Genomic DNA, 26,147 nt, shown 5'->3' with positions numbered 1-26,147 from the left:
CTTTAGTGTAGTCAATGAAGCAGAGGTAGATGTTTTTCTGGAAATCTCTTGCTTTTTTGATGATCCAACAGATGTTGGCAATTTGATCTCTTGTTCCTCTGCCTTTTCTAAATCCAGCTTGAATATCTGGAAGTTCATGGTTCATGTACTGTTGAAGCCTGACTTGGAGAATTTTGAGAATTACTTTGCTAATGTGTGAGCTGAGTGTAACTGTGCAGTAGTTTGAACATTCTTTGGCATTGACCTTTGGGATTGGAATGAAGACTGACCTTTTCCAGTCCTGTGGCCACTGCTGAGTTTTCTAAATTTGCTGGCATATTGAGTGCAGTACTTTCACAGCATCAGCTTTTAGGATTTGAAATAGCTCAACTGGAATTCCATCACATCCACTAGCTTTGTTCGTAGAGACGTTTCCTAAAGCCCACTTGACTTCACATTCCAGGATGTCTGGCTCTAGATGATTGATCACACCATCGTGGTTATCTGGGTCATGAAGGTCTTTTTGTATAGTTCTTCTGTGTATTCTTGCCACCTGTTCTTAATATCTTCTGCTTCTGTTAGATCCGTACCATTTCGGTCTTTCATTGTTACCATCTTTGCATGAAATGTTCCCTTGGTCTCTCTAATTTTCGTGAAGAGATCTCTAGTCTTTCCCATTCTATTGTTTTCCTCTATTTCTTTGCATTTATCATTAAAGAAGGCTTTATCTCTCCTTGCTATTCTTTGGAACTCTGCATTCAAATGGGTATATCTTTCCTTTTCTTCTTTGCCTTTAGCTTCTCTTCCTTTCTCAGCTATTTGTAAGGCCTCCTCAGACAATCATTTTGCCTTTTTGCATTTGTTTTCTCATAGCCCTTGTTCTAACCCTGCTTCCTTCTGCCTATAAAAGTCCTCAGAACGCTAATCTATCTGCTAGATGGTATGCTGCCTGATTAAAAGGAATTTTTGCTCAAATAAACTCCTGAAGCTTTTAATGTCTCAGTGTTTCTTTTAATAAGATGTTGACTAAATAATATACTCAGAACCTGAAAGTAGAGTTATTTTATTTGGTGGGACTATTTAGGACTCTGAGCCCAGGAGACAGCATCTCAGTAACTGAGAAAACTGCACCAAGGAGATAGGAGGGGAAGTCAGGCTATATACAGGTTTGCAACAAAGGGAGCAAGCAGTCTGAACATCAAAGATCAGGTATCAGGCCAAGGAATTTAGCATTCTTTGTATGGGAAGACACAAGCCTTGGGCTCACTGAAATCATTCCTTTCAGATGCATGTTAGCTACCTGGGGCCAATCCCGTTTCCTTGTTCACCTTGCTTCCTACTTTCCCCCAGATCCTCAGCAGTCACCATGTGGGGTGGCAGCATCCACTAGATCGCAATTTGGGGAACCCTCATTCACATTTGGAGGCCAGAAATCACTGATGCCTGTGACATTTCTTGTTTATTAATATGGCAGGAAACATTTTCATTTCGCAAAGATTAACTAGTAGAGGTAATTTTCAAGTATAGTATGCCACAAATATTACATGAGACATACTGAAATAAATGTATTTATTGTTTATATGAACTTCACATGTAAATAGGAATTCTACATATTGTCAAATCCAACAAACCTATTTATGTAAAGAGAGCATTATTAGGATATATGTGTCTCAGTTCAGTTCAGTCGCTCAGTCGTGTCCGACTCTTTGCAACCACATGAACCGCAGCACGCCAGGCCTCCCTGTACATCACCAACTCCCAGAGTCCACCCAAACCCATGTCCATTGAGTCGGTGATGCCATCCAACCATCTCATCCTCTGTTGTCCCCTTCTCTTCTTGCCCTTAATCTTTCCCAGCATCAGGGTCTTTTCCAGTGAGTCAGCTCTTTGCATCAGGTGGCCAAAGTATGGGAGTTTCAGCTTCAACATAGTCCTTCCAATAAACACCCAGGACTGATCTCCTTTAGGATGGACTGGTTGGATCTCCTTGCAGTCCAAGGGACTCTCAAGAGTCTTCTCCAACACCACAGTTCAAAAGCATCAATTCGTCGGCGTTCAGCTTTTTTTACACTCCAACTCACATCCATCAGATCGGATCAGATCAGTCACTCAGTCATGTCCGACTCTTTGCGACCCCATGAATCGCAGCAGGCCAGGCCTCCCTGTCCATCACCAACTCCCGGAGTTCACTCAGACTCACATCCATCAAGTGAGTGATGCCATCCAGCCATCTCATCCTCTGTCGTCCCCTTCTCCTCCTGCCCCCAATCCCTCCCAGCATCAGAGTCTTTTCCAATGAGTCAACTCTTCCCATGAGGTGGGCAAAGTACTGGAGTTTCAGCTTTAACATCACTCCTTCCAAAGAAATCCCAGGGCTGATCTCCTTCAGAATGGACTGGTTGGATCTCCTTGCAGTCCAAAGGACTCTCAAGAGTCTTCTCCAACACCACAGTTCAAAAGCATCAATTCTTCGGCACTCAGCCTTATTCACAGTCCAATTCTCACATCCATACATGACCACTGGAAGAACCATAGCCTTGACTAGACGGACCTTTGTTGGCAAAGTAATGTCTCTGCTTTTGAATATGCTATCTAGGTTGGTCAGAACTTTCCTTCCAAGGAGCGAGAATCTTTTAATTTCGTGGTTGCAATCACCATCCACAGTGATTTTGGAACCCAGAAAAGTAAAGTCGGCCACTGTTTCCACTGTTTGCCCATCTATTTGCCATGAAGTGGTAGGACCAGATGCCATGATCTTCGTTTTCTGAATGTTGAGCTTTAAGCCAACTTTTTCACTCTCCTCTTTCACTTTCATCAAGAGGCTCTTTAGTTCTTCTTCACTTTTTGCCATAAGGGTGGTGTCTTCTGCATATCTGAGGTTACTGATATTTCTGCAGGCAGTCTTTATTCCAGCTTGTGCTTCCTCCAGTCCAGCATTTCTCATGATGTACTCTTCATAGAAGTTAAATAAGCAGGATGACAATATACAGCTTCGATGTACTCCTTTTCCTATTTGGAACCAGTCTGTTGTTCCATGTCCAGTTCTAACTGTTGTTTCCTGACCTGCACACAGGTTTCTCCAGAGGCAGGTCAGGGTGGTCTGGTATTCCCATCTCTTTCAGAATTTTCCACAGTTTATTGTGACCCACACAGTCAAAGGCTTTGGCATAGTCAATAAAGCAGAAATAGATGTTTTTCTGGAACTCTCCAGGAGCTCAAAGGGCAGAGTTGCAGCTTGACCGCAGAAATAGACTAAAATAGTGATTGAGGGCACAGAATGCTCTTTCTCTGCCTCCCATCTCTGTTTCTCTTTATCTGTCTGCTTTATTCTTGGCTTTTGCTCCAGGCAAATTGTCTTTATTTACCAATGCCAGTCATGGAAAGTAGACATTACTATTTCAATCTCATTTTTTTGGAGATTTATACTGGAACTGATAAATGCAACTCCAAATTTCTGGACCAAAATATTGATTGAACAAACTTTTGACAGTTTCCCACTCTTGAAACACTGTGAGGTTAATCTCATATTTTACAAATATGACTACTCCTGTAAAGCCTTTTGTGTTAGTAGGCAATCCTCATAAAAGTGGTGATTGTAGAAGAAAAAAATGGTCACACAAAAAAAAATTGGTGTCAATTACAACTTTTAAAATCAGTGAGTCCCTACATTTGGGGTTGCAAAGAGTCGGACACAACTGAGCGACTGAACTGAATTGAAATTTGGAAAACTCAGCAGTGGCCACAGGACTGGAAAAGGTCAGTTTTCATTCCAATCCCAAAGAAAGGCAATGCCAAAGAATGCTCAAACTACTGCACAACTATACTCATCTCACACGGTAGTAAAATAATGTCAAAATTCTCCAAGCCAGGCTTCAGCAATATGTGAACCGTGAACTTCCAGATGTTCAAGCTGGTTTTAGAAAAGGCAGAGGAACCAGAGATCAAATTGCCAACATCGGCTGGCTCATCGAAAAAGCAAGAGAGTTCCAGAAAAACATCTATTTCTGCTTTATTGACTATGCCAAAGCCTTTGACTGTGTGGATCACAATAAACTGTGGAAAATTCTGAAAGAGATGGGAATACCAGACCACCCTGATCTGCCTCTTGAGAAAACCTATATGCAGGTCAGGAAGCAACAGTTAGAACTGGACATGGAACAACAGACTGGTTCCAAATAGGAAAAGGAGTACGTCAAGGCTGTATATTGTCACCCTGCTTATTTAACTTATATGCAGAGTACATCATGAGAAACGCTGGGCTGGAAGAAGCACAAGCTGGAATCAAGATTGCCAGGAGAAATATCAATAACCTCAGATATGCAGATGACATCAGCCTTATGGCAGAAAGTGAAGAAGAACTAAAGAGCCTCTTGATGAAAGTGAAAGAGGAGAGTGAAAAAGTTGGCTTAAAGCTCAACATTCAGAAAACTAAGATCACAGCATCTGGTCCCATCACTTCATTGGAAATAGATGGGGAAATAGTGGAAACAGTGTCAGACTTTACTTTTTTAGGCTCCAAAATCACTGCAGGTGGTGACTGCAGCCATGAAATTAAAAGACACTTACTCCTTGGAAGGAAAGTTCTGACCAACCTAGATAGCATATTCAAAAGCAGAGACATTACTTTGCCAACAAAGGTCCATCTAGTCAAGGCTATGGTTTTTCCAGTGGTCATGTATGGATGTGAGAGTTTGGACTATAAGGAAAACTGAACGCCGAAGAATTGATGCTTTTGAACTGTGGTGTTGGAGAAGACTCTTGAGAGTCCCTTGGACTGCAAGGAGATCCAACCAGTCCATCCTAAAGGAGATCAGTCCTGGGTGTTCATTGGAAGGACTATGTTGAAGCTGAAACTCCCATACTTTGGCCACCTCATGCAAAGAGCTGACTCATTGGAAAAAACCCTGATGCTGGGAGGGATTGGGGGCAGGAGGAGAAGGGGACGACAGAGGATGAGATGGTTGCATGGCATCACCAACTCGATGCACATGACTTTGGGTGAACTCCGGGAGTTGGTGATGTACAGGGAGGCCTGGCGTGCTGTGATTCATGGGGTCGCAAAGAGTTGGACACGACTGAGCAACTGAACTGAACTGAATATATATTATCATAAAATCTCTTTTAGAATTTCTACTTGCTAGAATAATTTAAATTCTTTGAATAACTTGAAATCCTTTGTCATCTTAAAATCACCCTAGTTAAAAACTGTTATCTTAAAAGAAAAAAAAAACCTGTTATCTTCAGTTTTGTATTAAAATTAGCATTCTCATTTAATTTCTTTTTGTCTGTGACAGTATCACATTCCCCCCATTGCCTTCAAGTCATTATTGACTCTTTTCCTTTACTTCTAGTCTTTCACCTATTTTCAGTTTCCAAACTCTACTAATACTTCCATCATGATACTTTTAAAACTTGATTCTTTTTTCTTCTCCATATTACATAATTCTGTAATTCTACTTGTTCCTTCATCATTTGTTTATAAATTACTTGGGTTGTGTAATGCCTTTCATATTCAGACTCTTTTCAATTCAAAAGAATATACACGTATTAGTTTTAGAATAGTTTTTTGTTTTTTAAGCAGGTGACATATTTCATCTTCTCTAATTCAAGAATAAGTCACTACCATTTACAGACTCCAGAATGGTAAACGGAATAATTCTTACTTGAAGACTTAGCTCCTTGATTTAGAATAAATTCTAAGTTTATTTTCCTTATGTCATAGGGCTGCTATCAAGATTAAGTCCTCCAAATTTATTTGCCTATGGTTTTTAGCACCTTATTTGTGTTTTCCGAATGTATATATTAATATCAATATTCAAAGTTTAAACCTAATTCTTCAAACTGCTCACCAGCCTTTTTTTCTGCTATTTATTTATACAAACTTTCTTCTTGATAAAACTAATCTATGCAAAGTCTTCTAAACACAACTTGGACATTGTTAACTCTGTGCTTTTGCATATAATACTACGGTACCTAAAATATCCTCTATTCTCTTATTGTAGTATTTCCTATTTGGTGAGGGTTACCTGAAGCTCTGTGACTTTCACAAGGGCTGTGACAGTTTCAGTCCTCAGTAATATCTCCTTTCTTCAAGAAATTTTGATATCTACAGTCTTTTATATTTAAATAGGAATCTAATAATTTTACTGTATTAATGATTTTAAAGCACATATCATGTTAATACTAAATATATTTCAGACTCCAGCATAGAAGAGACTACAATTTCTATATCTTTGCATGTTTAATAAAAACAAGTATCTAATTAATTGGTATAATTATAGAACTGAATACAGAATTGAATATAGAATTAAAAGCACAAGACACTAGACAGTGTCAATATAGTTTAATATGCCCTCTCTGAAAATAAAAAGAGGTAGAAACTTTACAGTAATTTGGAATACCTTTCATACCGTTGTCCCATACTTCCTATTTACAAATTTACAGTCAGAAGTCTTTTTGAATCACCCTCCAGAAATTTTATTCTATTGATTTTTTTTATTTTATCAAGAAAAGTGATCAATAAAAACAGATCTATCAATCTCTTTAACAAGTGGTGCTGGGAAAACTGGTCAACCACTTGTAAAAGAATGAAACTAAAACACTTTCTAACACCATACACAAAAATAAACTCAAAATGGATTAAAGATCTAAACATAGGACCAGAAACTATAAAACTCCTAGAGGAAAACACTCTCAGACATAAATCACAGCAGGATCCTCTATGACCCACCTCCCAGAGTATTGGAAATAAAAGCAAAAATAAACAAATGGGACCTAATTAAACTTAAAAGCTTCTGCACAGCAAAGGAAACTATAAGCAAGGTGAAAAGACAGCCTTCAGAATGGCAGAAAATAATAGCAGATGAAGCAACTGACAAACAACTAATCTCAAAAATATACAAGCAACTCCTGCAGCTCAATTCCAGAAAAATAAATGACCCAATCAAAAAATGGGCCAAAGAACTAAACAGACATTTCTCCAAAGAAGACATACAGATGGCTAACAAACACATGAAAAGATGCTCAACATCACTCATTATCAGAGAAATGCAAATCAAAACCACAATGAGGTACCATTTCATGCCAGTCAGAATGGCTGCGATCCAAAAGTCCACAAGCAATAAATGCTGGAGAGAGTGTGGAGAAAAGGGAACCCTCTTACACTTTTAGTGGGAATGTAAACTAGTACAGCCACTATGGAGAACAGTGTGGAGATTCCTTAAAAAACTGGAAATAGAACTGCCATATGACCCAACAATCCCACTGCTGGGCATACACACTGAGGAAACCAGAACTGAAAGAGACATGTGTACCCCAATGTTCATCGCAGCACTGTTTATAATAGCCAGGACATGGAAGCCTAGATGTCCATCAGCAGATGAATGGATAAGAAAGCTGTGGTACATATACACAATGGACTATTACTCAGCCATTAAAAAGAATACATTCAGATCATTTCTAATGAGGTGGATGAAACTGGAGCCTATTATACAGAGTGAAGTAAGCCAGAAAGAAAAACACCAATACAGTATACTAACGCATATATATGGAATTTAGAAAGATGGTAACGATAACCCTATATGAGAGACAGCAAAACGACTGAGCAACTGAACTGAACTGAAGAGAGACACAGATGTATAGAACAGTCTTTTGGACTCTGTGGGAGAGGGCAAGGGTGGGATGATTTGGGAGAATGGCATTGAAACATGTATATTATCATTTGTGAAACGGATCGCTAGTCCAGGTTCAATGCATGAGACAGGGTGCTCGGGGCTGGTGAACTGGGATGACCCAGAGGGATGGGATGGGGAGAGAAGTGGAAGGGGGGCTCAGTATGGGGAACACATGTACATCCATGGTGGATTTGCATCAGTGTATGGCAAAACCACTACAATATTGTAAAGTAATTAGCCTCCAATTCAAATAAATAAATTCATATTTTTTAAAAAAACAGATCTATCATCAAAGGCCAATTGTGGTTGACCTAAACTAATTTAGACAATCTCATCACTTCTATGGTGGTGACAGTGAGGACTATGCTCATCAGTGTATGCGCCTTCTCTGGCCACAGAGATGGGCAGTGAGCTTCAACAGTAGACAATCAGCATGACACCCAGAGACACATTTGATGATCATGAAACTTGACCTACTCTCACCACATATCATGAAATTATTGAGAAGAGAAATGAATCAATTTGCTACTGGTGACTGCTTTGTGACCTGAGGCTACCAAATTGAGGATGAAGCTGACATTCCAAAGATGCCAGAGGCAGTGAGCGAACAACAGAGAAATGAAGTCAAAACCCTGAGACAATTAACCCTGAACTTAAAAATTCTCAACTTTCTATCAAATATGAGCAAATATCTACCTCTTTTGTTTAAATAAGTTTGATGTGAGTTTATTATTACCTGCGATGACAAACATTTAATTACCATACATAAGTGTATCATTTTATATTTTATGTTGTATTTATAGGTTTTATCTATCTTGCTCCTATATTGCAATCTGTGAGCTAAATGCACAGATACTATTATCCTTATTTTACAGAAAAGAATTTGGAAGTTCAAGGAGGTTAGAAGATTTTATTAAAATAAGAAGCTTGCTTAAGGTTTTAGCTCAGGATTTTGGAAATTCATCACAATGTTCTTTGTATATTGTTGCTGTTCAGTCACTCAGTCATGTCCACTCTTTGCGACCCCATGGACTACAGCACGTCAGGCTTCCCTGTCCTTCACCATCTCCCAGAGTTTGCTCAAACTCATGTCCATTGAGTCGGTAATGCCATCCAACCAGTTCATCCTCTGTTGTCCCCTTCTCCTCCAGCCTTCAATCTTTCCCAGCATCAGGGTCTTTTCTAGGTTTATCATAGCTTTTCTTCCAAGGAGAAAGCATCTTTTAATTTCATGGCTGCAGTCACTGTCTACAGTGATTTTGGAGCCCAAGAAAATAAAGTCTGTCACTGTTTCCATTGTTTCCCCATGGCACTATTTGCCATGAGGTGATGGGACCAGATGCCACAATCTTCGTCTTTTGAATGTTGACTTTTAAGCCAGCTTTTTCACTCTCCTCTTTCACCTTCAGCAAGAGGCTCTTTAATTCCTCTTTGCTTTCTGCAATAAGGATGGTGTCATCTGCATATCTGAGGTTATTGATATTTCTATAGATATATTGTTCTATAGAAAATATCATTCTTTCTATAGAATTTGCTAAATTGAGTGGGGGCGGGGCATTTGTTGTTGTTGCTCAGGTTGCTAAGTCATGTCTGACTCTGCGACCCTATGGAAGCAGCATGTCAGGCTTCCCTGTCTTTCACTATCTCCCAGAGTTTGCTCAAATTCATTGAGTCAATGATCCTATCCAACCATCTCATCCTCTGCCACCCTCTTCTCCTTTTGCCTTCAGTCTTTCCCAGCATCAGGGTCTTTTCCAGTGAGTCAGTTCTTTGCATCAGGCGACCAAAGGTTCAGCTTCAGCATCAGTCACTCCAATGAAAATTTAGAGCTGATTTCCTTTAGGATTGATTGGCTACAGTCCAAGGGACTCTCAGAAGTTTTCTCCAGCACCACAATTCAAAGGCATCAATTCTTCAGCTCTCAGTCTTCCTTATGGTCCAACTCTCATATACGTACATGACTACTAGAAAAACCATAGCTTTGACTATAAGGATTTTTGTCAGCCAAGTGATGTCTCTGCTGTTTAATGTGTTGTATAAGAGGTTCATCATAGTTTTTCTTCCAAGAAACAACTGTCTTTTAATTTCATGGCTACAGTCACCATCCACAGTGATTTTGGAGCCCAAGAAAATAAAGTCTGTCATTGTTTCCACTTTTTCCCCATCTATTTGCAAGGAAGTGATGTGACCAGATGCCATGATCTTAGTTTTTTTAATGTTGAGCTTGAAGCCAGTTTTTTCACTCACCTCTTTCACCTTCATCAAGAGGCTCTTTAGATCCTCTTCACTTTTTGTCTTTAGAGTGGTATCATCTGTATATCTGAGGTTGTTGATATTTCTCCTGGAAATCTTGATTCCAGCTTGTGATTCATCCGGCCTGGCATTTTGCGTGATATACTCTTCATAGAACTTAAATAAGCATGGTGACAATATACAGCCTTGTCATATTTTCCCATTTTGAAACAGTCCATTGTTCTATGTGAGATTCTAACTTTTGCTTCTTGACCTGCATACAGGTTTCTCAGGAGACAGGTAAAATGGTCTGGGATTCCCATCTCTTTAAGAATTTTTTGCAGTTATTGTGATCCACACAGTCAAAACCTTTTGCAAAGTCAATGAAGCAGAAGTAGATGTTTTTCTGAAATTCCCTTGCTTTCTCTATGAACCAAGAGATTTGTTGGCAATTTGATCTCTGGTTTCTCTGCCTTTTCTAAATCCAGTTTGTACATCTGGAAATTCTCCATTCACATTCTGCTGAAGCTTTGCTTGAAGTATTTTGAGCATAACCTTACTAGCATGTGAAATGAAGGCAACTGTATGGTCATTTGAACATTCTTTAACATTACCCTTCTTTGGGATTGGAATGAAAACTGACCTTTTCCAGTCTTGTGGCCACTGCAGAGTTATCCAAATTTGCTGACACACTGAGTGTAGCACTTTAACAGCATAATCTTATAGGATTTGAAATAGCTCAACTGGAATTCCATCACCTTGAGTAGTTTTGTTCATAGTAATGCTTCCTAAGGCCCACTTGACTTCACACTCCAGAATGTCTGGCTCTAGGTGAATGACCACACCTTCATGGTTATTCTAGTCATTAAGGGAATGGGAATGGCAAATCAGTCCGGTATTCTTGCCATGAGAACCTCATGAACAGTATGAAAAGGGAGGCATTATTAAGGTCATAAAAAACACACGACTATATTTTGTTGGTAGGGGCCAGAAACGTATTTAGGTTGTTCTAGGCATGATTGGCATAGTCAATAATAAGACTTTGGCATAGTCAATAAAGCAGAAATAGATGTTTTTCTGGAACTCTCTTGCTTTTTCCATGATCCAGCAGATGTTGGCAATTTGATCTCTGGTTCCTCTGCCTTTTCTAAAACCAGCTTGAACATCTGGAAGTTCACGGTTCACATATTGCTGAAGCCTGGCTTGGAGAATTTTGAGCATTACTTTACTAGCGTGTGAGATGAGTGCAATTGTGCAGTAGTTTGCGCATTCTTTGGCATTGCCTTTCTTTGGGATTGGAATGAAAACTGACCTTTTCCAGTCCTGTGGCCACTGCTGAGTTTTCCAAATTTGCTGGCATATTGAGTGCAGCACTTTCACAGCATCATCTTTCAGGATTTGAAATAGCTCAACTGGAATTCCATCACCTCCACTAGCTTTGTTCGTAGTGATGCTTTCTAAGGCCCACTTGACTTCACATTCCAGGATGTCTGGCTCTAGGTCAGTGATTACACCATCATGATTATCTGGGTCATGAAGATCTTTTTTGTACAGTTCTTCTGTGTATTCTTGCCATCTCTTCTTAATATCTTCTGCTTCTGTTAGGTCCATACCATTTCTGTCCTTTATCGAGCTCATCTTCGCATGAAATGTTCCTTTGGTATCTCTGATTTTCTTGAGTATGCCAAAGCCTTTGACTGTGTGGATCACAATAAACTGTGGAAAATTCTGAAAGAGATGGGAATACCAGACCACCTGATCTGCCTCTTGAGAAATTTGTATGCAGGTCAGGAAACAACAATTAGAACTGGACATGGAACAACAGACTGGTTCCAAATAGGAAAAGGAGTTCGTCAAGGCTGTATATTGTCACCCTGTTTATTTAACTTATATGCAGAGTACATCATGAAAAACACTGGATTGGAAGAAACACAAACTGGAATCAAGATTGCCGGGAGAAATATTAATAACCTCAGATATGCAGATGACACTACCCTTATGGCAGAAAGTGAAGAAGAACTAAAAAGCCTCTTGATGAAAGTGAAAGTGAAGAGTGAAAAAGTTGGCTTAAAGCTCAACATTCAGAAAATGAAGATCATGGCATCTGGTCCCACCACTTCATGGGAAATAGATGGGGAAATAGTGGAAACAGTGTCAGACTTTATTTTTCTGGGCTCCAAAATCACTGCAGATGGTGACTGCAGCCATGAAATTAAAAGATGCTTACTCCTTGGAAGGAAAGTTCTGACCAACCTAGATAGCATATTCAAAAGCAGAGACATTACTTTGCCAACAAAGGTTCATCTAGTCAAGGCTATGGTTTTTCCTGTGGTCATGTATGGATGTGAGAATTGGACTGTGAAGAAGGCTGAGCACCGAAGAATTGATGCTTTTGAACTGTGGTGTTGGAGAAGACTCTTGAGAGTCCCTTGGACTGCAAGGAGTTCCAACCAGTCCATTCTGAAGGAGATCAGCCCCGGGATTTCTTTGGAAGGAATGATGCTAAAGCTGAAACTCCAGTACTTTGGCCACCCCATGCGAAGAGTTGACTCATTGGAAAAGACTCTGATGATGGGATGGCTTGGAGGCAGGAGGAGAAGGGGACGACAGAGGATGAGATGGCTGGATGGCATCACTGACTCGATGGACGTGAGTCTGAGTGAACTCCAGGAGTTGGTGATGGACAGGGAGGCCTGGCATCCTGCGATTCATGGGATCGCAAAGAGTCAGACACGACTGAGCGACTGATCTGATCTGATCTGATCTGAGGCATGATTGAGAAGAGACTAAAATGCAGGAAAGCAAAATAAAGTGATGAATCCTTTCAGCATTGTGTGGGATTGTGAAGTCTGTGGAGAAAATCTTTTGCATAGCTTTCAGCAGTCCCTAATCTGTGCTTTTTCTCATCTTTTTTTTTTTAGTAATACATGTATGTTCCACACTTCCCCAAATAATCAAAAGATCTTTTATTTAGCCTTATACCTTCTGTCAAGAAGAAAGTGTCACATAAATTCATTAACTCGGAAGCACTAGGGGCTTAATTGAAATGAAAATTGTACCCCACCAAAATTTGCAATTCAGTGAAGAATAATGAAGAGGATGATATTTACCTTAAAGGAATTGAGTAGTACTTATATTTCAAGCTGAAGAAGAAGATTTTGTGGGGACAAAGAGGTATTATCATCTCTTTACAAACCACAATTTTACATAACTCACTACTTAACTCTTTGTAAAGTCCACTAAAGTAGATGGCATTAATCATCACCCAGAGTTGAAGGCTTTAGAAACTTCAATACACATATTTAGAGATATGGTCGGAGCCCTGCACATAAATGTGAATAGAAGCCGTCTTTGAAAGCACCAGCCACACACAAGATTTCAGGCTATCAGATAACTGCAAGAAAGTAAGTGGGTTTAGATTAGAAGTAGTCCGTTATGTCAATTATATATTAATAATATCTAAGGTTTGTGTAGATAGGCAGCATTCATAATACACAGAACACATAAAATTTTAATAAAATTGTTTAAAAGGTATAGCAAGTTCACAAATTATTTGTCTCAATTTTTTTCTAAAGAATTCATCCAAATATGCATGTCTTCATGATCTCATTTAATTCCCTTTTCCCAGAGATAACCAGGGCTTGCCAGGTGGTGACGGTGGTAAAGAACCAGCCTGCCAACGCAGGAGACATAAGAGATGTCGGTTCAATTCCTGGGCTGGGAAGATCCCCTAGAGAAAGAAATAGCAACCCACTCCAGTATTCTTGCCTGGAAAATCCCATGGATAGAGTAGCTTGGTGGGCTATCGTCCATGGGGTCCCAAAGAGTCGGACACGACTGAAGCAGCTGAGCATGCATGCATGCAGAGATAACCACTGTAAGTTTTTATTTTTTGCTAGAATATTCTTATATTTATGTACAGTAAGTCCCCTACATATGAACCTTCAAGCAGAAAACTTTCAAAGATGCAAACATGCATTCACATATCAGTTCACGTGTCTGATGTACCTTGTCATGTGTGTGTATCCTCTACAAGTGGCTGTGTTCTTGTGTGCTTTACTGTACAGTACTGTATGGAGTAGAGTAGTACAGTATCTTTATTTCAAGCCCAGGATGTCTGGAAGTAAGTGGCTATACAGTAGTATATAGCCAACTGTGTTAGTTGGGTACCTAGGCTAACTTTGTTGCACTTACAAATTAACTTATGAACACACTTTCAGAACAGAATTCATGTGTATGTAACAGACTTACTCTATAAATAGAATATTTACTAGATTTTTAAATATTACAGAAATACTATCCTATTTAAACTTATCACTTAGCTACTAGTTGTTTTTTAGCTTGACATTTGTTTGTATTCCATCACATGAACATGTTATAATTTATATGCTCATTTGCTTTTAGGAGGACATTTAAACTGTTCTAACATTGTATAATAGTGACAGATGCTGCAGTATATACCCTTATGTTCACTATTTTGTGCCACTGCACAGGAGTTTCTCAAGGATACACAGGTAGTTGTACCAATTACACTTTTTTGTATGTGTCTATTAAAATTTGTCTTCCCATATTCTTATCAACACTACTTTATCTATTGCATGTATGGATATATACTTTACTAATTTAATGGGGATATAATTTTAAATTTACATTCCCTGAATACTAATGAAGTTGAACAAGTAACATATTTACAGATGTTCTTATTTCCTCTTATGAATGACCTGTTCATAAATTCATTTTTATTTTCATTTTTATTTTCTGGGATCTCATGATATAGATATAGGCATAGACATAGATATAGATTAGCTATATGGGTAAAAAAGTCTCCTTCAATATCATAGCTTTAATTTTTAAGATGCTTTTTGGCACAAACATCTTAAATTTTAATGTAATGAAATGTATCAATGTTATGATCTCATAGTGTGTGCTTCTTCTATCCTAAATCATAAATATATTCTCATACATTCAATAAATATTTGTTAAGCTACTGCTATATAGCTACTGATATATGTCTAGCATTGATCTTGGAAATGTATAGAGTGAGCAACAAACATAATATCTATTTTTAAGAATCTTACATTCTAGTGAGAGGGGAGATACGAACAAATAAACTATGATAACTTGAAAACAATTCAGATTATTATAAAAAAAAATAAAGCAGAACAGGTTGTGAATAATAATAGAGATACTTACTTTAGGAACAGTAGTCAAGGAAGGAATCTCTGAAGAGATAATGATGCATAAGAAGTCCACCTGAATGGCTGAATTCATCTGAAATGAACCAAGAAAAGTTTAACTGTTAAAGAGTTCCAAACAGAAAGAAGAGCAAGAGGAAAGGAGCTTGTGCGCTTGATCAGCAGAGGCTTCCCTGGTGGCTCAGATGGTAATGAATCTGCCTGCAAAGCAGGAGACATGGGTTCAATCTCTGGGTCAGAAAGATCCCCTGAAGAAGGAAATGGCAACCCACTCCAATATTCTTGCCTGGAGAATTCCATGGGGTCACAAAGAGTCGGACAAGACTGAGCAACTAACACTTAAACCTATTTTTTCAGTCTTAACCCCAATGGCAACAGTCTAATGTTTGCCCTGTGCCCCCCCAACTCACCAAAATTCATATGTTGAAATCCTAATCTTCAAGGCAATGATATTAAGAGGTTGAGCCATTAGGAAATGATTAGGTCATGAGGGTAGGGCCCTCATGAATGGGATTAGGGCTCATAAAAGAGACCTCAAGGAATTTGTTTGCCCCTTCCACCATGTGAGACTCTAACAAAAAGTCTGTAGCTTGGAGCAGGCCCTCACCTGACCATGCTGGTGTACTGATCTTGAACTCCTTGTATCCAGATCTGTAAGCAACAAATGTATGTTGTTTCTCTTACTTTTTTTATAGCACCCAAAATGAACTAAAATACATAGCATTCCTGTACATACAGAGTTTTAGCCTAATCGGATAAATTAGTTTAACATATATTATGATTTTCTATCTTTGTGACTTTATAAATATATATTTTTTATATGACATTCTCTCCACTCTCCATTTCACTTACCAAAGTGAATTTCCCTTAATTATTCATTAAAATGTGTACTATTTGTTATTTAATTAATCATTGATGAAATTTTAATTTTCTCAGCCTTCTGAACTAATATGATCTCTTCTTCAGATCTTCAAAGATGTTGGCAAATATCTAAGCATATTTATAATACTTTTTGCCATATCTCTTCTCCTTTTTAAAAAAAAAAATCTTTCCTTCTACATTAGATTGAAACTATAATGAGAACTGGAGAAGGAAATGGCAACCCACTCTAGTGTTCTTGCCTGGAGAATCCCAGGGACGGGGGAGCCTGGTGGGCTGCCATCTATGGGGTCGCACAGAGTTGGACACGACTGAAGCGACTTAGCAGCAGCAGAATGAGAACAGGACCAAGATTTACTTGAATTTCTATGGAATATCATCAATGCCTAGTGTACTGCCTTACAAAAGTCGATGCTTAAAATATAATTAAATTGAATTCATCACCAATGCAGTAGAGACTAGAACCAGTACTGGGGTAATATTCTGGCCTTCTATATTTACTGGAAATTGTAGATGACAGTTACTCATTAGTTGTTTTGCACCTCTCTAGCCTCCATTTCCATCCTGTTTTAAGCAGTGTTTCTTAGTGTTAAACATTGTGTGTGTGTGTGGTGTGGTGTGTACTTTTCCCTTAGGTTGGATCTTTCTAGCTAAAGTATTTATCTGATCTGTGTTGCTGCTCTTGGGAGAAAGACCTAATTCAAGCATTACAATATCAAATGAATGTCACAATTTGCTAAACATGAAAAGCCATTCAGTGACAATGCCTTTATATTTTATGTTTTTTACTCACTACAAGAGATTTTCCTATGTCATTTAATTTCTGTAATTAAATGCTGACCCTTGCAGTTAAAACTCATTTGAGTTTGGAAAATTGCTTGATTTCTCTTCCTCAGTATTTTCATGTGTAATATGGAAATAATAACTGCACAGAGGTTCTCTCCTCAAGTGATATAATATCAGTAAAGTACCTAGACATGTCTAACACATTGTGTACATGACTAAATATTAGCACTTTCACTTCTATGCCTGTCCAAATAAATCTGCTTATATTTACATAGGGCAGCCAAAATTTTATAAATGTGGTAAGAAAGAGACAAGCCAAAACTTTATGATGAACAACGTGACTTCAATCTCTCAATAGGTGTCACCGAGGCACCTATGTTGTGTGTTGTGCCCTATGCAAACTGAGATAATGTTAAGGCACTGAGGACATTGGGCTTCACAGGTGGCGCTAGTGGTAAAGAATCCACCTGCCAGTGCAGGAGATGTAAGAGACGTGGGTTTGATCCCTGGGTCAGGAAGATCCCCTGAAGAGGAAATGGCACCCCACTCCAGTATTCTTGCTAGGAGAATCTCATGGACAGAGGAGCCTGGCAAGCTAGAGTCCCTGGGGTCAAAAGAGTCCGACACGACTGAGCATCTGAAGATATTATAAGATTGAGTTATCTGATTTGGTCTGTAATTAATTATACTGGACTTTTGGCCTGCCTTGCTGGTTTATATTCCTGTTCTAGTGGGAGTTGGAGAGCCATATTATAAATTAAATTCCACTTGGCCAAGGACCTTCTACTTTGCATTGTCTTTCTATTTTATCTGAGGAAAGGTCTTGATACCAGTGACCCATATTCCCAGGCACACCTTGAGGCACTACACAGATAGGTTCATCTGGAAGACTATTTAAGACCATTAAGCTCTGAGTATTATTTTCAGCAACTTAAACTAACCAAACACATTAGGCATCATTAAGTTTGACAAGAGCTTCACAAATACCTCAGAGGGGTATCTTAATTTGGAATCTCTATAATGAATTGTTGGCTACTACTGTTCAGAGAGCCAGCATAGGGATAAATCTCTTCTGTCTCTAGTATATACTACCTCCTATTTTACACTGGCCTATGATAATTAATCTCTGGGATGTCCTGTAACTAACAGCCTTGGTTTGTTTTTTTGTTTTACTTATGGTGGAATGAGCATATTGCTGCAGGAGTTTCTTAATGTGGCCATCTTTCTTGGCCTTTCTAAGAAAGAAACCTCAAGGATAAATTTATTTTAAGTGGCCATTGTCAATTTAGCTGTTTTCTTCATTCAAGGAAGTCCGAGGAGATTCTAAATTTTCTTTACTAAGAGACATCTTAGGAAAGCCTCTTTCATTAGTTTTGTTGATCCTCTAAAGAGTGCCTTGATTTTGGACTGAACAGGTACAATTTCCCCAAGGGACTCAGTTAAATGTTGATTATGTGGCAAAGGTCAGGAATAGGTTTCTCTGCTGGTAAACATAAGGGAAAGAAAATATCTTCAGAGACAATGGGTGACACTGAATGGAACTACAGCAAAGTCCAAATGGGAAAATCAAGTCAAATACTAGTAAGAGAAGAAGCAACAAGTCTTGCAAGGGCAGAGGCTGGAATCCTGATCTTTATGGAGGATATAAAGCTCCTTGCGTTGTGGTGGTAAGAGAATTATAGGAAAGGCAGGTTGAAAACAGCTGGGTGGGAGAGAAAAAGTAGAAGCAGCAGCAGAGTTCAGTTTTAGTGTCCTTGTTTTGCCTGGCCTATTATACTAGGGGCAAACTGGATACATCTAAAGTACCAAACAACTGTGCTCATTTCACATGCTAGCAAAGTAATGCTCAAAATCCTTCAAGGCAGGCTTCAACAGTACATGAACTGAGAACTTCCAGATGTACAAGCTGGATTTAGAAAAGGCAGAGGAACCAGAGATCAAATTGCCAACAAATCTGTTGGATCATAGAAAAAGCAAGGAAATTTCAGAAAAATGTCTACTTCTTCTTCATTGACTACACTAAAGCCTTTGTGTGAATCACAACAAACTATGGAAAATTCTTAAAGTGATGACCACCTTACCTGCCTCCTGAGAAATCTGTATGCAGGTCAAGAAGCAAAAGTTAGAACCTCACATGGAACAACAGGCTGGTTCAAAATCAGGAAAGGAGTATGTCAAGGCTGTATATTGTCACCCTGCTTATTTAACTTCTGTGAAGTTTGAAACCATCAATTGAAAACATCATGTGAAATGTTGAGCTAGATGAATCACAAACTGGAATCATGATTGCCAGGAGAAATATCAACAGCCTCAGATATGCAGATGATACCCCCCTTATGGCAGAAAGTGAAGAAGAACTAAAGACCTCTTTATGAGGGAGAAAGAGGGGAGTGAAAACGCTGGCTTAAAATGTAACATCCAAGAAACTAACATCATGGCATCTGGTCTGATCACTTCATGGCAAACAGATGGGGAAAAAATGGAAACAGTGAGAAACTTTATTTTCTTGGGCTCCAAAATCACTGCAGACAGTGACTGCAGTCGTGAAAGTAAAAGATGCTTGTTCCTTGGAAGAATAGCTATGACAAACCTAGATAGTGTATCACTTTGCCAACAAATGTCCATATAGTCAAAGCTATGGTTTTCCCAGTAGTCATGTACAGATGTGAGTTGGACCATAAAGAAGGCTGAGCACTGAAGAATTGATGGTTGCACACTGTGGTCCTAAAGACTTCTGAGAGTCCCTCAGACAGCAAGGAGATCAAAAAAGCCAACTCTAAAAGAAATCAACTCTGAATATTCATTGGAAGGACTGATGCTGAAGCTCCAATACTTTGGCCACCTGATTCGAAGAGCTGACTTATAGGAAAAGACCCTTATGCTGGGAAAGATTGAGGGCAGGAGAAGGGGGCAACAGAGAATGAGATGGTTGGATGGCATCACCAACTCAATGGATATGAATTTGAGCAAATTCTGGGAGATAGTGAAGGACAGGGAAGCCTGGCATACGGCAGCCAAAATTTGGGAAAAGTTTACAATTATCATCTGCAATATGAGCCTCATTTCATCTCTGAAACAGCCTAACTATGACAGGTTAGGTAGTATATCTAAAACCCTATATCTGCTACTCATCTTTATAGCCTTTAGTCCTCTACCTAGTGAGTCTTAAGTGAGTCCCTTCATGTCCTCAGCCCACTAAACATATTCTGCTTTTTAGTCTCAATTGTGTCAGCCAAGTTTACAATATTAGTTTTCTCTTCTAGCCTGTGTTGCACTATATTTACCTACTAGGACAAAATTACTGCCCAAAACTCTAGCCCATGACATAAAGTCTTGAAAATTAGCATTTACTATGTTACTTTCTCTAAGAATTGGAACTACATAATTAGTGAGGCTCACTGAAAAATAAAAGCATGGATGTTGTTGTGAAATTATTAACAAACTAAAGACAATCACTGCAGGAGACTCAGGTTCAATCCCTGGGTCAGGAAAATCCCCTGGAGAAGAGAATAGCAACCCACTCCAATATCCTGGCCTGGAGAGTCCCATGGATACAGAAGCCTGGTGGGCTACAATCCATAGGGTTGCAAAGAGTTGGGCACAACTGAGCAACTAAAAACAAACAAACAAACAAAAAAAGATGGTCACAGAAGAGCATTAAACTAACTGCTGATCCTTCCCAGCACAGAACTCCATGCAATTGTCTTAAATAAACCCAAGGCTGCCCAAATTTCACAACCCAGACACTATCTTGAGTCCTTTAAAAAAAAAATAACAAAAGGTTTTTTGTCTTGTAACTCTGAAAACAGATAATATCACCCACCTAATTATACTTAAAGACTTAGTTTCCTCGCAGGTAACCAAATAACTAGATCTTCTGTTAGTGAAACCTCCTGGATCTTGCCCAAGCCCCTCAGAGTAGCTGAAATGATGGCATTCTCCTTAAGAACATGACATCATCCAGTTAGCTCACCCTGACCAGTTCCTGTCCCAGCACTGCCCGTCCCCTCTGCTGTAGGGGCATGTACCATCCTCCACTGTCAGCTTGTGAAAGTGAAAGTGACGTCACTCAGTTGTGTCTTACTCTTTTCGACCCCGTGGACTGTAGCCTACCAGGATCCTCTGTCCATGGGATTTTCCAGGCAAGAGTATTGGTGTGGGTTGCCACTTCCTTCTCCAGGGGATCTTCCTGACCCAGGGATTGAACCCGGGTCTCTCACATTGCAGGCAGACACTTTACCATCTGAGTCACCTGGGAAGCCCTTTTTTCAGCTTATTTTCAGCTTAGCCCTTTTTTCAGCTTATTTTCAGTTTAGCTGCCCATTCTTGCCCAAAAATGGTGCTCCTTTCCCACACTCACCTTTTTGAGTAAACCTGAAAGTTTTTAAGTTTCTGAGTGTGTAGTATGTGGCAGAGCAGATTTCTCATTGAACAGCCACATGATTTAATTCAAGGACTTAAGTGTTTCCACTCAAAAACTATACCTTCAGTAATTTAAACCTTTAAGCATAGGCAGTGTGAATTCCCAACTCACTGAATTGCAGACTGCTTGAGTTGGAAGAATTTGGGCTAAGAAATGTGAGATTTTTCTCTGATCCAATGTGGTTTCTGGGCACTGAAACAGCACTTTTCCCAAGGATCCTTGCTCGACTGTCCTAGCTCTTACACTTCTAAGGCCAAAGATGAACTACAAGGCCACTTTCAGGGATGGGATCCAGACGCCCAATGCCCTGGACCAATCAGTATCTTATAAACTTAATTCTTTCCCTCAGAATTGCTTTCCTGTCAAATCTTATTTCTCCTGTTTCTCTGTCATTCTGAGCTTCAATTCAACTAAATAGCACCTAAGCCCAATGTCCTTTAAAAATATAAATACTAAATAAAAATTATTTGCCCTTCCTCAATGATAATAATGGGCTTCCCTTGTGGTTCAGGTGGTAAAAATTCCGCCTGCAACACGGGAGACCTGAGTCCAATCCCTGGGTTGGGAAGATACTCTAGAGAAGGGAAAGGCAACCCACTCCAGTATTCTGGCCTGGAGAATTCCACGGATTAGTCCATGGGGTCACAAGAAGTCGAACACAACTGCATGACTTACACTTTCACTTTTCTTTCAATGATAATTATGGTTACTAGAAACTTCAGTTCAGTTCAGTCGTTCAGTCATGTCCAACTCTTTGCAATCCCATGAATTGCAGCATGCCAGGCCTCCCTGTCCATCACCAACTCCTGGAGTTCACCCAAACTCATGTCCAACGAGTCGGTGATGCCATCCAGCCATCTCATCCTCTGTCATCCCCTTCTCCTCCTGCCCCCAATCCCTCCCAGCATCAGAGTCTTTTCCAATGAGTCAACTCTTCGCATGAGGTGGCCAAAGGATTGGACTTTCAGCTTTAGCATCAGTCCTTCCAAAGAACACCCAGGACTGATCTCCTTTAAAATGGACTGGTTGGATTCCTTCCAGTCCAAGGGACTCTTAAGAGTCTTCTTCAACGCACAGTTCAAAAGCATTGATTCTTCGGCGCTCAGCCTTCTTCACAGTCCAACTCTCACAACCATACATGACTACTAGAAAAACCATAGCCTTGACTAGACGAACCTTTGTTGGCAAAGTAATGTCTCTGCTTTTCAATATGCTATCTAGGTTGGTTGTAACTTTCCTTCTAAGGAGTAAGCGTCTTTTAATTTCATGGCTCCAGTCACCATCTGTAGTAATTTTGGAGCCCAAAAAAATAGAGTCTGACACTGTTTCCACTGTTTCCCCATCTATTTCCCATGAAGTGATGGGACCAGATGCCATGATCTTCGTTTTCTGAGTGTTGAGCTTTAAGCCAAAAAGGTCTTTTTCACTCTCCTCTTTCACTTTCATCAAGAGGCTTTTTAGTTCCTCTTCATTTTCTGCCATAAGGGTGGTGTCATCTGCATATCTGAGGTTATTGATATTTCTCCTGGCAATCTTGACTCCAGCTTGTGCTTCTTCCAGCCCAGCATTTCTCATTATGTACTCTGCATATAAGTTAAATAAGCAGGGTGACAATATACAGCCTTGACGTTCTCCTTTTCCTATTTGGAACCAGTCTGTTGTTCCATGTCTAACCAGTTCTAACTGCTGCTTCCTGACCTGAATATAGGTTTCTCAAGAGGCAGGTCAGGTGGTCTGGTATTCCCATCTCTTTCAGAATTGTCCACAGTTTATTGTGATCCACACAGTCAAAGGCTTTGGCATAGTCAATAAAGCAGAAATAGATGTTTTTCTGGAACTCTCTTGCTTTTTCCATTGTCCAGAGGATGTTGGCAATTTGATCTCTGGTTCTTCTGCCTTTTCTAAAACCAGCTTGAACATCTGGAAGTTCACGGTTCATGTACTGCTGAAGTCTGGCTTGGAGAATTTTGAGCATTACTTTACTAGCATGTGAGATGAGTGCAATTGTGCAGTGGTTTGAGCATTCTTTGGCATTGCCTTTCTTTGGGATTGGAATGAAAACTGACCTTTTCCAGTCCTGTGGCCACTGCTGAGTTTTCCAAATTTGCTGGCATATTGAGTGCAGCACTTTCACAGCATCATCTTTAGGATTTGAAAGAGCTCAACTGGAATGCCATCACCTCCACTAGCTTTGTTCATAGTGATGCTTTCTAAGGCCCACTTGACTTCACAATCCAGGATGTCTGGCTCTAGGTGAGTGATCACACCATCGTAATTATCTGGGTCATGAAGATCTTTTTGTACAGTTTTTCTGTGTATTCTTGCCACCTCTTCTTTATATCTTCTGCTTCTGTTAGGTCCATACCATTTCTGTCCTTTATCAAGCCCACCTTTGCATGAAATGTTCCCTTGGTATCTCTAATTTTCTTTAAGAGATCTCTAGTCTTTCCCATTCTGTTGTTTTCCTCTATTTCTTTGCATTGATCACTGAGGAAGGTTTTCTTATTTCTCCTTGCTATTCTTTGGAACTCCGCATTCAGATGTTTATATCTTTCCTTTTCTCCTTTGCTTTTTGCTTCTTTTCTTTTCACAGCTATTTCTAAGGCCTCCTCAGACAGCCATTTTGCTTTTTTGTATTTCTTTTCCATGGGGATGGTCTTGATCCCTGTCTCCTGTACAATGCCATGAACCTCCGTCCATAGTTCATCAGGTACTCTGTCTATCAGATCTAGTCCCTTAAATCTATTTCTCACATCCACTGTATAATCATAAGGGATTTGATTTAGGTCATACCTAAATGGTCTAGTGGTTTTCCCCACTTTCTTCAATTTATGTCTGAATTTGGCAATAAGGAGTTCCTGATCTGAGCCACAGTCAGCTCCCAGTCTTGTTTTTGCTGACTGTATAGAGCTTCTCCATCTTTGGCTGCAAAGAATACAATCAATCTGATTTTGGTGTTGACCATCTGGTGATGTCCATGTGTAGAGTCTTCTCGTGTTGTTGGAAGAGGGTGTTTGCTATGACCAGTGTGTTCTCTTGGCAAAACTCTATTAGCCTTTGCCCTACTAGAATCTTAAAGGTCAGCAATTCCTTTTTAAAGAGAGGTCATATGTTTTATTTCCTCTAAATACAACAGAAAAGAAAGTGCTTCGAACCTGGACTGGCAACTCGTTTCATACATGATATTTTACATGTTTCAATGCCATGGGCACGATACTGGATGCTTGGGGCTAGTGCACTGGGATGACCCAGAGGGATGGTATGGGGAGGGAGGAGGGAGGAGGGTTCAGGATGGGGAACACATGTATACCTGTGGCAGATTCATTTTGATATTTGGCAAAACTAATACAATTTTGTAAAGTTTAAAAATAAAATTAAATTAAAAAAAAAAGAAAGTGCTTTATTTTTTGTTTGTATATTTTGCTAAATGAGTAACAAAAACTATATTTTCAAGACTTACTGCACCAGTTTACTCCCCATACTGCTTAAATCCCATGTTTCTGTTGCACATTCTGGCTCTGACCTGTCTCTAAGCATCGATTTAAGGATTAAATGGGATAATATATGTAAAATAGTTTTGAAAGTATAAAATGTGATTTTTTAAAATGGTTATACTTGGAAATTTTATTTTTTACCTGGTATTTAATAAAACTGACAAGATAGTAAAATTCTAGAATGTTTAGAAATGAGAAACACACATATATGAAAATACACACAGAGAGATAACACTTAGTTCAAATGCTTCATTTCATAAGTGCCAAAACTTATGGAGCTAAAACTAGAAATTTGTTTTGTAGCTCCTAATTTCTTTCTTTGATATCTATGTGTTAAAAAGATTTATTAGCATAATTTTGAGCAAACACAAAAGGACAAAAACTGAATTGTTCTTATGTGTAATTTCTTTGGTAAAACCATAAATACTGTATTGCAAGACTATAGGCAAAATATAACACCTGATTTTGTCTCTTTCAGTGATGTTAGGAAAAGTTGACAAGCAATGTCTACATCCATTGCCAGGATTGCAAGATGATGACATTTTAATTATATCATTTTATTTACCCTTACAAGTTATATTAACTTTATAAGAAAATGCTTCCCTCACCTCCTGTCTCTACTATTTGATCACCTGCTACTACAATGCACATAGAAAAGTAGAAAAGTTAGAATAACTGTTTTTTTTTATTTTATTTTATTTTTAAACTTTACAATATTGTATTGGTTCTGCCATATATCGAAATGAATCCGCCACAGGCATACATGTGTTCCCTATCCTGAACCCTCCTCCCTCCTCCCTCCCCATACCATGCCTCTGGGTCGTCCCAGTGCACCAGCCCCAAGCATCCAGTATCGCACATGGAACCTGGACTGGTGACTCGTTTCATATATGATATTATACATATTTCAATGCCATTCTCCCAAATCATCTCACCCTCTCCCTCTCCCACAGAGTCCAAAAGACTGTTCTATACATCAGTGTCTCTTTTGCTGTCTCGTATACAGGGTTATTGTTACCATCTTTCTAAATTCCATATATATGCATTAGTATACCGTATTGGTGTTTTTCTTTCTGGCTTACTTCACTCTGTATAGCAGGCTCCAGTTTCATCCACCTCATTAGAACTGATTCAAATGTATTCTGTTTTATCTTTTTTTTAATTTACTCAATTCTCTTTTCTTAAAACGTGAGATTTTAAAATTTGTCATTAGGAATCAATGGATGTAAATATATTTGAAGAGTTTCAGTACATTGTAGTGCTTATTGTTATTGAAGTAAAAACATTCTAGAAACCAAAATTAAAATTTCTCCACAAAGCTCTGCTTCCCTCCTCCTTTTCCCTTCCTTCATCCACCCTCCCTTCCCCACCCCCTTACTCTCTCCTTCCCCTCTTTCTCCCTCCCTGTCTCCCTTCCCTCCTTCCTTCCTTCCTTCTTCCTGCCTTCTTTTCTTTCTTTCTTCATTCCTTCCGTCTTTTCCACCTT

This window comes from Bubalus kerabau, chromosome 21, assembly GCF_029407905.1.
Source record: "Bubalus kerabau isolate K-KA32 ecotype Philippines breed swamp buffalo chromosome 21, PCC_UOA_SB_1v2, whole genome shotgun sequence".
NCBI classification, from domain to species: Eukaryota; Metazoa; Chordata; class Mammalia; order Artiodactyla; family Bovidae; genus Bubalus; species Bubalus kerabau.
The sequence above is the reverse complement of the archived record's forward strand: the minus strand, read 5'-3'. Positions refer to the sequence as shown.